The 12,510-nt window shown below is 45.5% G+C and overlaps 1 long non-coding RNA gene across 1 annotated transcript; it reads right to left on the bottom strand.

The window, feature by feature from the left end:
• Nucleotides 1-361: 361 nt before the first annotated feature.
• LOC116551536 lies at nucleotides 362-5,583 on the bottom strand. Its single transcript, XR_004268988.1, has 3 exons — nucleotides 5,479-5,583; nucleotides 4,924-4,932; nucleotides 362-381 (listed from the first exon to the last, which is right to left on the bottom strand). It is a non-coding gene; the product is annotated as an uncharacterized LOC116551536 (long non-coding RNA).
• Nucleotides 5,584-12,510: the final 6,927 nt, after the last annotated feature.

Below are 12,510 nucleotides of genomic sequence, written 5' to 3'. Positions count from 1 at the left end.
TCTGGTGTACGCTAGGCAGGAATTGGTAATGATCTCCTAGCTTTTTAGTCTCATTAGCAAAATTTGAACAAATGGAAAAATTTTTTTTTTGAGATGGAGTTTCACTCTTGTTGCCCAGGCTGGAGTGCAGTGCAGTGGCATGATCTCCATTCACTGCAACCTCCACCTCCCGAATTCAAGCAATTCTCCTGCCTCAAACTCCAAAAAGTAGCTGGGATTACAGGCGACCCCCACCACACCCAGCTAATTTTTGTATTTTTAGTAGAGATGAGGTTTCACGACGTTGGCCAGGCTGGTCTCAAACTCTTGACCTCAGGTGATCCACCCGCCCTGGCCTCCCAAAGTGCTGGGATGTCAGGTGTGAGCCACCGTGCCTGGCCTCTATTTTTTAAAGATCAATTTTTTCCCCCAACATCTAAAAACAAAAAAGCTATTTTTCTTTGGGACTTGCCTTTCTCCTGACCACAGCTGGTAGAACAGAGACCACCAACTCGGCTGCTGGATGAGAGCAGTCCCGCGCTGTTATTGGAGAGCTCTAGCTCCTGCACACCATTGTACGAGAGCAGCCCAGAGGCTTTAGTTTCGGTAATGAATGACTGGAAATGTTTTCAGATCTGGCCCCACATTCAGCCTGTAAGTCTTGGTAGAAAGTAGGTGCTGGCATTTCCTTCGGCTGGCAACACGGCTTGGCCTAAGTGGCCTGCATGTCCACACAGAGAGTTATGGTAAGTATGGACAACTTCTCCCAGCTATGTTTAGAAGGGGCATAAGCAGCCCATCCCCTCAGCAATGTTTGCGATGGCTGTTCTCACGGCAGCAAAATGCACACTGGACTCAGAAACATTCTATAATCCTTATTTGTAGGCGATAATGGAAGAATAGCTGTTGCTGTTAGTCCTATGATCCCAGTTTTACATGGGAAGAAACTGAAGCCTAGAAAAGATTAGTGCCTGTAACTTTCCCAAGGTCATACCACTCATAAGGACAGACCCAGATTTCGACCAGGACCTGCTTGACTCTATGCATTAACTAACCATTAAGTTTTACTGCCTTTCCACTCACTCCCTTTCCCCAGAAGGGTAGTCGGGCCTGCCTTTTCAAGGCCCTGGAGAAAGCTGAGCTTCCTTCCTGGATCTTGGAGCCTCCTCCTCCTTTGGATGATGTGGTTCTCTAAGTCCTATGTAAGTTTCACCCAGGACCTCTAGGTGAGAAGCGACTCCCCACCACCAGCAGATTCTCAGATACCAGGATGCCCAGAAGGGGAGCAGACCCTTCCACCGGCCGGGGCTCAGGAACCTGAGGAATAATTGCCCTGCAAGCGGCTTGTTAGAGGCTGTGCTGGCAGATGAGGAAAGCAGCAATAGAATCAGCCAATTAAGCAGCCAATGGTGCTGAACTAAATGTGACCTCGTACTTAATTGTGGATGTTGTTTCTCTGCAGTTTCTCACCAGTCTAGGTTTGAGGGAAAGAAAGGGAAGGGTGAGGGGAGGGTGAGTGGCGAGGGGAGGGTCCTATTTGTAGGGACGCAAGACTCTCATTTCTTTCTTTCTTAAGGGGACAGTAGCATCAGGGATTCAGTGATTTCCAACACAAGAAAGTTGAGGAGCGGAGGCCTGTCTCTCTGCTGTATCCCTGGGGCAGCAGGCAAGTGGAAGGCCTAGGCTTAGATGACAAAGCGACAAGGCCTTGTCAGTTGAATGAAACATTTCCAAGCAGGCTGGAGACTTAGACTCAAGGTCACATCTCTAATAGAGAGGAGGACACACTGATAGAGACAGGAGCCTGTGCTGCGCTTCACAGAGAGTTCACACCATAAGGAAACTTCATTCCTCTCTACTCATGTCCTCGCCTGGTGATTAGGGAGCCCCTCAGTTCCCTCCATGCTTTGTGAGTTAAATGCCTGCAGCACCAGGTTCAGAAACTTGTGGGCCTAGAGAATAGGGGGTTGGGGACTCAGGAGGAGAGGGAGACACTAATGTCTCCACATCTAGGAGGACCCAATGATCCAGCTCCTTCCCCACTGGCTTTGTGACAGCCTCGGGGGTGTGCTGCTTGGATCTCCCCTCAAGAGATGACTTGTCACTCCACTGCAAGGAGTGTGGTGGGCTGACAGCCTCCAGCTGGTAGAGCCTTTGGGACTCACCCTGGCTCTGAGCTTCCCTCTTCTTGGGGAGCCCCAGCTAATGACTGAGCATGGTGGAATGTGGTGCCTGGAGTCCCTGCCAGCGTGGCGCTCCCGGTGGGGTGGGCTGAGAGAGATTTTGGCAGATGTGCACTGCATTCTGAGACTCTCCCTACCCAATTTGGCTTTCTCGCCCTTTCATCTTTCACAGGCATTATCCCCCAACAAACCTCTTGCACTCTCAACTCTGTCTCAGCATCTGCTTTCCAGTGATGGGCTTTGGACACACTCTCCCAGTGCACACCATCTTGGCATTTGCAAAAACAGCAGCAGCAGGTCATGTAACCTAGGAAGGTCCCTGTCACCTTTCTTCCACGCTTCTGCCCTGAAGCTGGTCAAAAGACACTCAGAGAGGGGCCCCTCTTGTACCGAGAGGAGAGGAACATCCTTGTGTCTGAAGACAGAGAAAAACATGAACACACAGGCCTTGCTCGTTTCACCCTCCCTCGTTTATTGCCATTAGATCATGCCCCTTTGTCCAGTCATACTTCTCCATGACTACCCATCTCTTCATCACACTGAGCATAAAAATACACATTTGCCTGTTTTTTTGAGTCTTCATTTCCTTATGTGTCATCTAAAACTTAAGTAAGTTTCTATGCTTTTCTTTTGTTATCTTTCTTTTGCGATGGGGCCTCTGCCATGAACTTAGCAATGCGTGAGGAGAGCAAGTTTTTCTTCCCTTACACCCAACTGACACAGCCTTCTAGTGAAGACATATCCCAAACCCAAAGGGCTGTTTCTTTCCTACTTCTTCCCAGCCCTATTCAGATTCTCCAACAGATGTCCTCTCCCTAGTCCTGTCCGTGTCCCAGGGAGCAGACGGTATAGCCCGCTGCTCTGCCAACCAGTGCCTATCATGTCTTCTCCCAAATCCCAGACTAGCAGAAAACCAAATAGGTTGCTAAAAGTTGGGTTCTAGTCAACAAGGGGGAGAATGTCACAGGCTGGCAAAAGCATTTTTACCTCTTACAGGTGAGTGTGAATGTGCAGTCATCTGACAAAGCACAGACATTGGCTAAGTGCCTCCATGATGACGAAGATGCCACAGGTAAGGGGCACCTGCCTTTGGAGCAGGTGGTCCTTTAGGGGTGGGATTGGGTGGTACAGACGCATGAAGAATATAAAGCACCAGAGGTACAGCAACGTACCAGGGAACCCAAGGGAGCAAGAGACCAACTCAGGATGGGAGAGCCTGAGGAGGACTTCCTGGTGCTGGCAGCATTTGGGTTCTGTCTGAAGTGACAGGAAGGGCAGGGTGTTATAAATGGAAACAGGGACAGAGATTCAGAGTCAGGAGAGTGCAGGAGGATTCAGGGCACAGTGACTGACCCAGCATGAGTGGGGTACATGGTGTTTGAAGACAAAGTTAGAATGGTAGGGTGTCTTTAAATAATGGAGGACCTTGAACACCTTGGATATTTGAATCTTATTCTATTTGTACTGGGGAGCCATGAAGAGACGTCAGAAGAGGGGCAATATGATCAGATTAATATTTTGGTAATACAGGTTCTTGGCAGGACAAAGGGGTAGAGATTGAAGATGGGTAGAACAGTTTAAGGCTGTGCCATCAATGAAAGCAAGAATGGTGATGGCCTGACTCGGTCAGAGAAATGGCCACAGTGAAGAGGAAAAAGATTGGAAATGTATTACAGAGGAGAATAACCAACAGGATTGGATCCAGGGCAAGCTGATGAAGAGAAGATTCCAGAGTCATGAGTCTGAATCATCTACAAAGTGATCTCAGAGCAGGATAAGTGAGAGAGTATGGGTTAGGGATATGCAGAGGCTGAGATGGAAGCAGCTGGACATGGAGTTCTGGAGTCTTGGAGAAGGATCAGATTAAAGATACAATTCTGGAAGTCATCCCCATCATTATCTTCATGCCTCTGGTTCCGGTGCTGAGAAGGAGAGAGAGAAAGAGATACAAGAAGAGAATCCAAGACCAAAACCTCAGACAGCCTCCACTTCCCGAAGCATGAGTGTAGAAATGACTGAATGACATCATCACAGTGCAGCGGGGCCAGGCCCTGGAAGAAGTCCCAAGTGGAAGGGCATGGTCAACAGTATCAGATGCTATAGAGCGTCATAAAGGATATGGCCCATTGAGAGGCTGCCAACTGGAGAACACTGGGGCGGGGTTGGCCTTGGAAAGAGTGGCTGCAGCAGAGAGCTGCGAGCAGAAGACAGCTTTGCTGGGTTGAGGCATGAGCTGAAGGCAGGGAAGTGACGTAGAGTGCTGATCCCTCTTTCAGGAAGTTTGTTGAAGAACAAAAGGAGAGAAGTCTTAACTTTATGTAACAACAAGTTCCAAAGAGTTATTTATCTAAGAGCATGCCTTTTTAAAACTTTCTATATAAAAATAAATTCAAGCAGCCTGGCGCGGTAGCTCATACCTGTAATCTCAGCACTTTGGGAGGCCGAGGCAGGCGGATTACGAGGTCAAGAGATTGAGACCATCCTGGCCAATATGGGGAAACCCCATCTCTACTAAAATATTTTTAAAAATTAGCTGGGCGTGGTGGTGCACGTCTGTAGTCCCAGGCTGAGGCAGGAGAATTGCTTGAACCCGGGAGGTGAAGGTTGATGTGAGCAGAGCTCGCACCACTATACTCCAGCCTGGTGCCTGGCAACAGAGTGAGACTCTGTCTCAAAATAATAATAATAATTTCAAGCATGCAGAAAAGTTGCAAGATTATAAATCGTACATAGAAAACCCATTGGCCAGGCACGGGCTCACGCCTGTAATCTCAGCACTTTAGGAGACTGAGGCTGATGGATCACTTGAGGTCAGGAGTTTGAGACCAGCCTGGCCAACATGATGAAACCCTGTCTCTACCAAAAATATAAAAAATTAGCCGGATGTGGTGGCCTATGCCTGTAATCCCAGCTATTTGGGAGGCCGAGACAGGAGAATTGCTTGAATACGGGAGGCGAAGACTGCAGTGAACAGAGATCATGCCACTGCACTCCAGACTGGGTGACAGAGCAAGGCTCCATCTTAAAAAACAAAAAAAAAAAAAAAAAGAAAAGAAAGAAAACCCATCTAATTTTTACCTAGATTCATATTTTGCCCACTTGTTTCATCACTTCATCACTTGCTTTCTCATTTTCTCTCTTCTCCTCTGTACACACACATATAAATATATACAAATATACAATTTTACATATCCATGTACATATATCTATGTCAAATGTTTCTCTGAACCATTCGAGAGTAAGTATAGTTGACCCTTGAATAATGCAGGGGTTAGAGGCAGCAACCCCCTATGCAATAAAAAATTCCCGTGTTAACTTTTGACTCCCCAGAAACTTAACTACTCATAGCCTACAGTTGACCATAAGCTTTACCAATAACATAAACGATCGATTAACACCTAAGCTGGAGTAAGCTAAAGAAAATGTTGAGAAGACCATAACAAAGAGAAAATATATTTACTATTTATTAAGTGGAAGTAGATCATCATAAAAGTCTTTATCCTTGTCATGTTTACACTGAGTAGGCTGAGGACGAGGAGGAAGAGGTGGAATTGGTCTTGCTGTCTCAGGGGTGGCAGAGGTGGAAGAGGAGGTGGGAGAGTTGGGCATATTTGGTGTAACTAAAATCCATGTGTGAGTGGCCCAATGCAGTTCAAATCTGTGCTGTCAAGGGTCACCTGTATATATTTCATGGCCCTTTAACCCCTAAAACCATCAGTATGTATTTATTAAGAATACTTTATTACATATCCATAGTATATTATCACTTTTATTAAAGTTAACATTGATACAATCTTTTTTTCAATTGACCCAATAATATCCCTTATAGTGTAGGGAAGGAAAAGTACTCTCCTTTTCTCACCCATCGCAAGGTTCATGGCTAAGGCCCTTATAAGAGAAGATATTAATAACAAGAGAAAAACATACAAATTTATTTATGTTTTTGTTTGTTTCAAGACAGAGTCTCACTCTGTTGCCAGGCTGGAGTGCAGTGGCACAATCTCAGCTCACTGCAACCTCTGCCCCCTGGGTTCAAGTGATTCTCCTGCCTCAGGCTCCCAAGTAACTGGGACTACAAGTGCCTGCCACCACACCTGGCTAACTTTTTAATTTTAGTAAAGACAGGGTTTCACCAGGTTGGTCAGGCTGGTCTCAGACTCCTGACTTCAGGTGATCTGCCTGCCTTGGCCTCCCAGAATGCTGGGATTACAGGCATCAGCCACCGCACCCAGCCTATTGAATGTGTTCTATGTGACATGAAAGCCTTCAGAAATGAGGACCCCCAGAAACAAGGAAACCTGTGTATTTTCATACCTAGATTTGATGAGGAGAGTTGTAGAGGAGTATGATTGGACGAGGGGCTGTGATCTAGTGGTAATAAACCGGAAGGCATCTTAGCGAGGCCTCTTGTTCAGATTCTTCTCTGTGTCTGTAGGTCTTCAGAAATGAGGGCATTCCTTTCCTCCAGGTATAAGGCAGGCAACTCTCAAGTGAAGGTCTCTTGACCTACTTCAGAGAACAGCCAGGGGACTTTTTTACAGCCTGTTTCAGGGGAGAAGGGCAGAAGGGCGGGAAAATGTCAGAAAGACCTTCCTGCTTCTACCGTTTTCTCCAATGCCAAGATTTTGGGGTACTGGGTCCTGAACCCCATCAATAGCATTTCCCCCACAAGCTGGGGTGAATGTATAAGCTTGTCTTTCCTCCTGGGTTCACAGCAGCTACTTAGGGCATGTATCAGTTGCTAATGACCCCGATTCCTGCCTAGAAGGTGAGTAGAGGTGAAAGAGCACAATTGGGCCAGGTGCGGTGACTCACACCTGTAATCCCAGCACTTGAGAGACAGCGGAAGGAGGATCGTTTGAGGCCAGGAGTTCAAGACCAGCTTGAGCAACATAGCAAGACCCCATTTCTAGAAAAAATTAAAAATTAGTTGGGCATGGTGGTATGTGCTTGTTACCCAGCCACTCAAGAGTATCACTTGAGATCAGGAATTCAAAGCTGAAGTGAGCTATGATCACACCACTACACTCCAGCCTTGGTGACAGAGCACAACCTTGTCACCAAAAAAAAAAAAAAATTTTTAATAAAAGCAGAATTGTGAATAGGTAAGTGAGGCTGACCTCCATGTCTACTAAATTCATACCCTATTTATTAGAATAACTCATTTTATTTCCATTGTCAGTTTTAGAAAAGAAAAGAACATTTCTTCTAAGGCTTGTTCAGCAGACTTATCAGCACTGCACATTGCTCCTGTATTCACTTTAGGCAAGGATGCATTTCTGAGTCTGTGTTAATATATCCACATCAATGAAAATGAATCTTTAGGCCGGGCACGGTGGCTCACACCTGTAATCCCAGCACTCTGGGAGGTTAAGGTAGATGGATCACTTGAGCCCAGGAGTTCAAGACCAGCCTGGGCAACACAGCAAAACTTCATCTTTACAAAAAAATCCAAACATTAGCAGGACGTGGTGGTGCATGCCTGTAGTCCCAACTACTCCAGAGGTTGAGAGGGTGGGAGGATCACCTGAGCCCTTGAGGTCAAAGCTGTGGTGAGCTGTGATCATTTCACTGCAGTCTAGCCTGGGCGATGAAGTGAGACCCCATCTCAAAAAAAGAAAGCAAGCAAAGAAAATAGATCCTCCATATAATATAAACCCGTGTTAAGGTCATTATTATTTGCCTAAAGGGACATCCTGCTGAAGCCTTTGTAGGATGATGATATATTTCCCCTCATTTGCAGTCTCTGGCCCATGCATACACTTTCATCCTTCATAAGGCTGTTTACTGCCTGAGCTGGACATTTCTAACTCTGAATATACCTACTACTTTATCAATTATAAATATAAAACTGTCTGAAAGGAGACACAAACAGGTGTTTCTGACCTGATATTTAGTAGGATTATTTGGCGGCATGGAAGTCTGTTCGCCTTAACATCTTTCTGAATTTTGGCAATCCCAGTATCTCACACTGGTATTCTTCTTGTTATCAGATGAAAATGATAGCTATATACCATTGTATTTCCTATCTTGCCTTGGCTGCCAGAAAGCTCAAAACGAAATGCAGTACTCTATTACAACAAATCTATTACCATAGATTTTTCTTCTATCTCCATTTACCATGCATATGTATATATTTTTCTATTTATATCTCCATTTATTATATCTATGCTTCTCTGAGTACAGCTGTCTACATACGGATTTATTGTGTATGTGTCTTTAATATTAAACTTCCTAAAATCATTTTTGGAATCTAATAGGGTAGCTGCCTCATGAATAGAAAGTTCAAGAGACACTTGTCCCATTCAGATACTTATTTACCCAATCCACATAGAAGAGCAAGTCCACTATGTTTTCTCTTGTAACTGTTAACTACTTTTCCTAGTCCCAACTATAAATGGCCTTGCTACAGAATATAATTTGGTTTGGGGAGGAGCTCTTAGTTAAAATAGAAATGTCTGTCTTTGGATTGTGTCCCAAGTCTTTGTGTTTGTTTAATTTCTTCTGCAGACTTCGAGTCTGATGCTGACAGAAGCCAAAGGGAATGCTGGTCCAAAGAGGCACACCCTTCCCAAGCTGACTTTTGTAGAGCAAAAGAAAGAAAAACCTGACCCTGGGGCGGTGGTGCTCCCCCAAACCATGCCAGAGAAAGGAAAGCAGGTCGGAGAGCAGCAGCTTCCTCAAAGGTGACCTTTCTCTTTTTCTGGAGACAGTCTTGCTCTGTGACCCAGGTTGAAGTGCAATGGCACAATCTCGGCTCTTTGCAACCTCAACCTTCCAGGCTCAAGCAATCATCCCAAGTAGCTGGGACTACAGAGGCACAGGCCACCATGTCTGGCTAATTTTTGTATTTTTTGTAGACATGGGGTTGCGCCATGTTACCCAGACTGGTCTTAAACTCCTGGGCTCAAGCGATCTAGCTGCTTCAGCCTACTAAAGTGCTGAGATTACAGGCATGAACCACTGCACCTGGCATGGAATCAAACTTTAAAGCTAGAAATGGTCTTCAGAGATTGTCCAGTCCCACCCTCACTTTACAGCTGTGGAAGCTGAGGTACAGAAGTCACAGAGCAGGTGAATGGCAGGATGGGCCCTCACCCAGGTCTTCCCATGGCTGGAGAAAAATCCTTCCCTTTCCACTTCATCTCCCCATGTTCCAGGACTAGAGGTGTCCTGAGTTCAGGGACCACCAAGTCTGAATTATCACTTCTGTAGAGTACAGCAAAGTGCCTGGCATACAGTAGGCCCCTCATAAATGCATTCTGAATGAGTGAGCCATCTGAATTCTCACCTTCTTCCTGGAAGTTTGAAGAGCAATGTTTTGAAATTCTTTGAAAGAGACAAGATTCTGGGGGGGGTGGTTTTGTCGTTTTTGTTTGTTTGTTTGTTTGTTTGTTGTTGTTTTGAGATGGAGTTTCACTCTTGTTGCCCAGGCTGGAGTGCAATGGCAAAATCTTGGCTCATCACAACCTCTGCCTCCTGAGTTCAAGGGATTCTCCTGCCTCAGCCTCTGAAGTAGCTGGGATCACAGGTGTGTGCCACCATGCCTGGGTATTTTTAGTAGAGATGGGGTTTCTCTGCATTGGTCTGGCTGCTCTGAAACTCTCAACCTCAGGTGATCCACCCACCTCGGCCTCCCAAAGTGCTGAGATTACAGGTGCCAGCCACTGCACCCGGCCAACTTATAAGATTCTTAATGTGCACACTCTTTAACATCTCTAGCCACGGACAAGAAAACGCATTAACAGTTCTGGTGAGCAAGTCCTCCCTGAGCTTCTCAGGGGCTGAGACCAATATTACATCTTACTGGGACTCAGGTGGCCTGCATCCTGTGGCTCACATGGGATAAGGGCCGCCTGAAAGGTGTATGCTGGCTACTGCATTAGCATAGTAGAGTGGTAGGAAATACAAACTGCGAAGCCAAACTTCTGAGGTACAAGGGCCACCTCTGTCACTTACTAACTGTGTAATCATGGGCAAGTTACTTACCCTCTCTGAGCCTCAGTTTCCTCCTCTGTAAAATGGGGATAATGTATACCTACCTTACGGATAGATATACAGACATGAGTATGTGCATGTGTGCAAGTGCTTGGAACAGTACCTGACACCCGGATGTTCCGTGCAACTGTTGGCTATTATTCTTCTTGTTCTTTGTAGTGGAGAAGGGAAAAAATGACCCAATCTACAGATCTCTTTTGTAAATTCTCTTGTGTCTCTTATAAGCATGCAGAATGTTTGGGGATCATAGCTTGTAACTACAAGTGGCAGCTCTCTCATAGGGAGCCAGTGTAGACGTGGCTCTAGAACCAACCATCAGACTATCGTCACTGCTTTGGAGTGTGTCTCTATCACAGGGAAATGGTTTGAAAGTTCCTCACAGACCTGTCTTTTGTTCTTGGTCCCACTCTTGAGACCTGAGCCAATAGTCAATGAGGAGTCCACACTGTGAAAGAGAAAGGTTGGCCAGGCGCAGTGGCTCGTGCCTGTAATCCCAGCACTGAGGAGGCTGAAGCAGGCAGATCACCTGAGGTCAGGAGTTCAAGACCAGTCTGGCCAAAATGGTGAAACCCTGTCTCTACTAAAAATACAAAAGTAGCCGGGTTGGTGGTATACACCTGTAATCCCAGCTACTCAAGAGGCTGAGGCAGAAGAATTGCTTGAACTCAGGAGGCAGAGGTTGCAGTGAGCCAAGGTAGCACCACTGCACTCTAGTTTTTGGGTTTTTGTTGTTGTTTTGAGACAGGATCTCACCCTGTTGCCCAGGCTGGAATGTAGTGACACCATCATAGCTCACTGCAGCCTCAAACTGCAAGCCTTGAACCACTTCAAGCTCTCCTGCCTTGGCCTCCTGAGTAGCTGGCACTACAGGCACACACCATAGTGTGCCTAGCTATTTTTAAAACATTTTTTGTAGAGATATGGTCTCACTGTGTTGCCCAAGCTGGTCTCAAACTCCTAGGGTCAAGTGATCCTCCCACCTCAGCCCCCCAAAATGCAGGATTACAGGTGTGAGCCACCATGCCCATACCACTCTAGCATGTTGACTATTTTGAGTTAAAGGTATTTGGAAACAAGCAGGTGCAAAAAGATCACTCTGACCTTCCTTCTGTTTCTTAAAAGCAGAAGAGGCTATTTCCATTTGAAAGATGCCCTCCCTATACTAGAAGGAAAGCAAATTCTTACCAAGGATGGATGGTTGAGACAGAGAGAATTCTACATAGACCTTAATAAAATAACTTTTTTGTTTGTTTGCTTGTTTGAGACAGCATCTCACTCTGTCACCAGGCTGGAGTGCAGTGGCGTGATCTTGGCTCACCACAACCTCTACCTCCCAGTTTCAAGCGATTCTCCTGCCTCAGCCTCCTGACTAGCTGTGATTATGGGTGTGCACCACCACACCCAGCTAATTTTTATATTTTTAGTAGAGGCGGGGTTTCACCATGTTGATCAGGCTGGTCTCAAACTCCTGACCTCAAGTGATACGCCTGCCTCAGCCTCCCAAACTGCTGGGATTATAGGAGTGAGCCACCATGCCCGGCCAAAATAACTCTTATCTTTATGCCTCCCCACATAATTTAGTTGCTTTTTCACAATTTACTATTCTTCATCCTGTTTGGTATGTAAGTAATCAACTCCAACTACTTATTTGGGTCTTCATTTCCTTAAGAGAGTTTCGTGCCATGTAAAACTTGCATTAAATAATGAATGCTTTTCTCCTGTTCATCTGTCTTGCCAATTTCACTCTCAGGCCTACCCAAAACAAAACAAAATTCTAAGAGTGTAGGGGTAAAATGTTTATCTCTCCACATAGTATCAAAGAAAAGAAAGGGAGCCTGAGGTTTTCCAGAGGCAAGTAGGTAAGGGAGTCACCCCAAGTCTTTTGGGAGCCATGTGGAAGCATGATCTCAGGTATTCAGTGGTGGGAGAGCCCTTTGCAGTTTCCCATTTCCAGAACACAAAAGCATCTGGAATAAGGATTTTTTTCATATTGTTGCCATTTTCCAAGGACACAGGGCTTAAAGTTCACAGCGTCACAAGGACACATACCTCCATGGTCACAAATGTATAACCAAGGGTACCTAAAGCCCCAAGTAAACACGGAAAATCTCCCCAAAGTATTCAAGTAATTTTATCTGAAATTGTGGGGGCAGAATCATCATTTTACATCATACAAACACAAAATGAATGAAAATATTTATGATTTTGAAGATAAAATATTCAGAGAGATTTTTAGAACCCTTGTGCTAAATTTCTAGCCCCTCACCTTGGGGTACCTGTGTACCCCTAAAAGTTCGAAAAGCACTGGTTCCTTATTCTGCTGTTGAATTCTCGTAACTCTTTGATATAC

Source organism: Sapajus apella, unplaced genomic scaffold, assembly GCF_009761245.1.
Source record: "Sapajus apella isolate SASKATOON/1434 unplaced genomic scaffold, GSC_monkey_1.0 scaffold10, whole genome shotgun sequence".
Classification (NCBI taxonomy): domain Eukaryota; kingdom Metazoa; phylum Chordata; class Mammalia; order Primates; family Cebidae; genus Sapajus; species Sapajus apella.
This window is presented reverse-complemented; position numbering and strand designations above follow the sequence as displayed.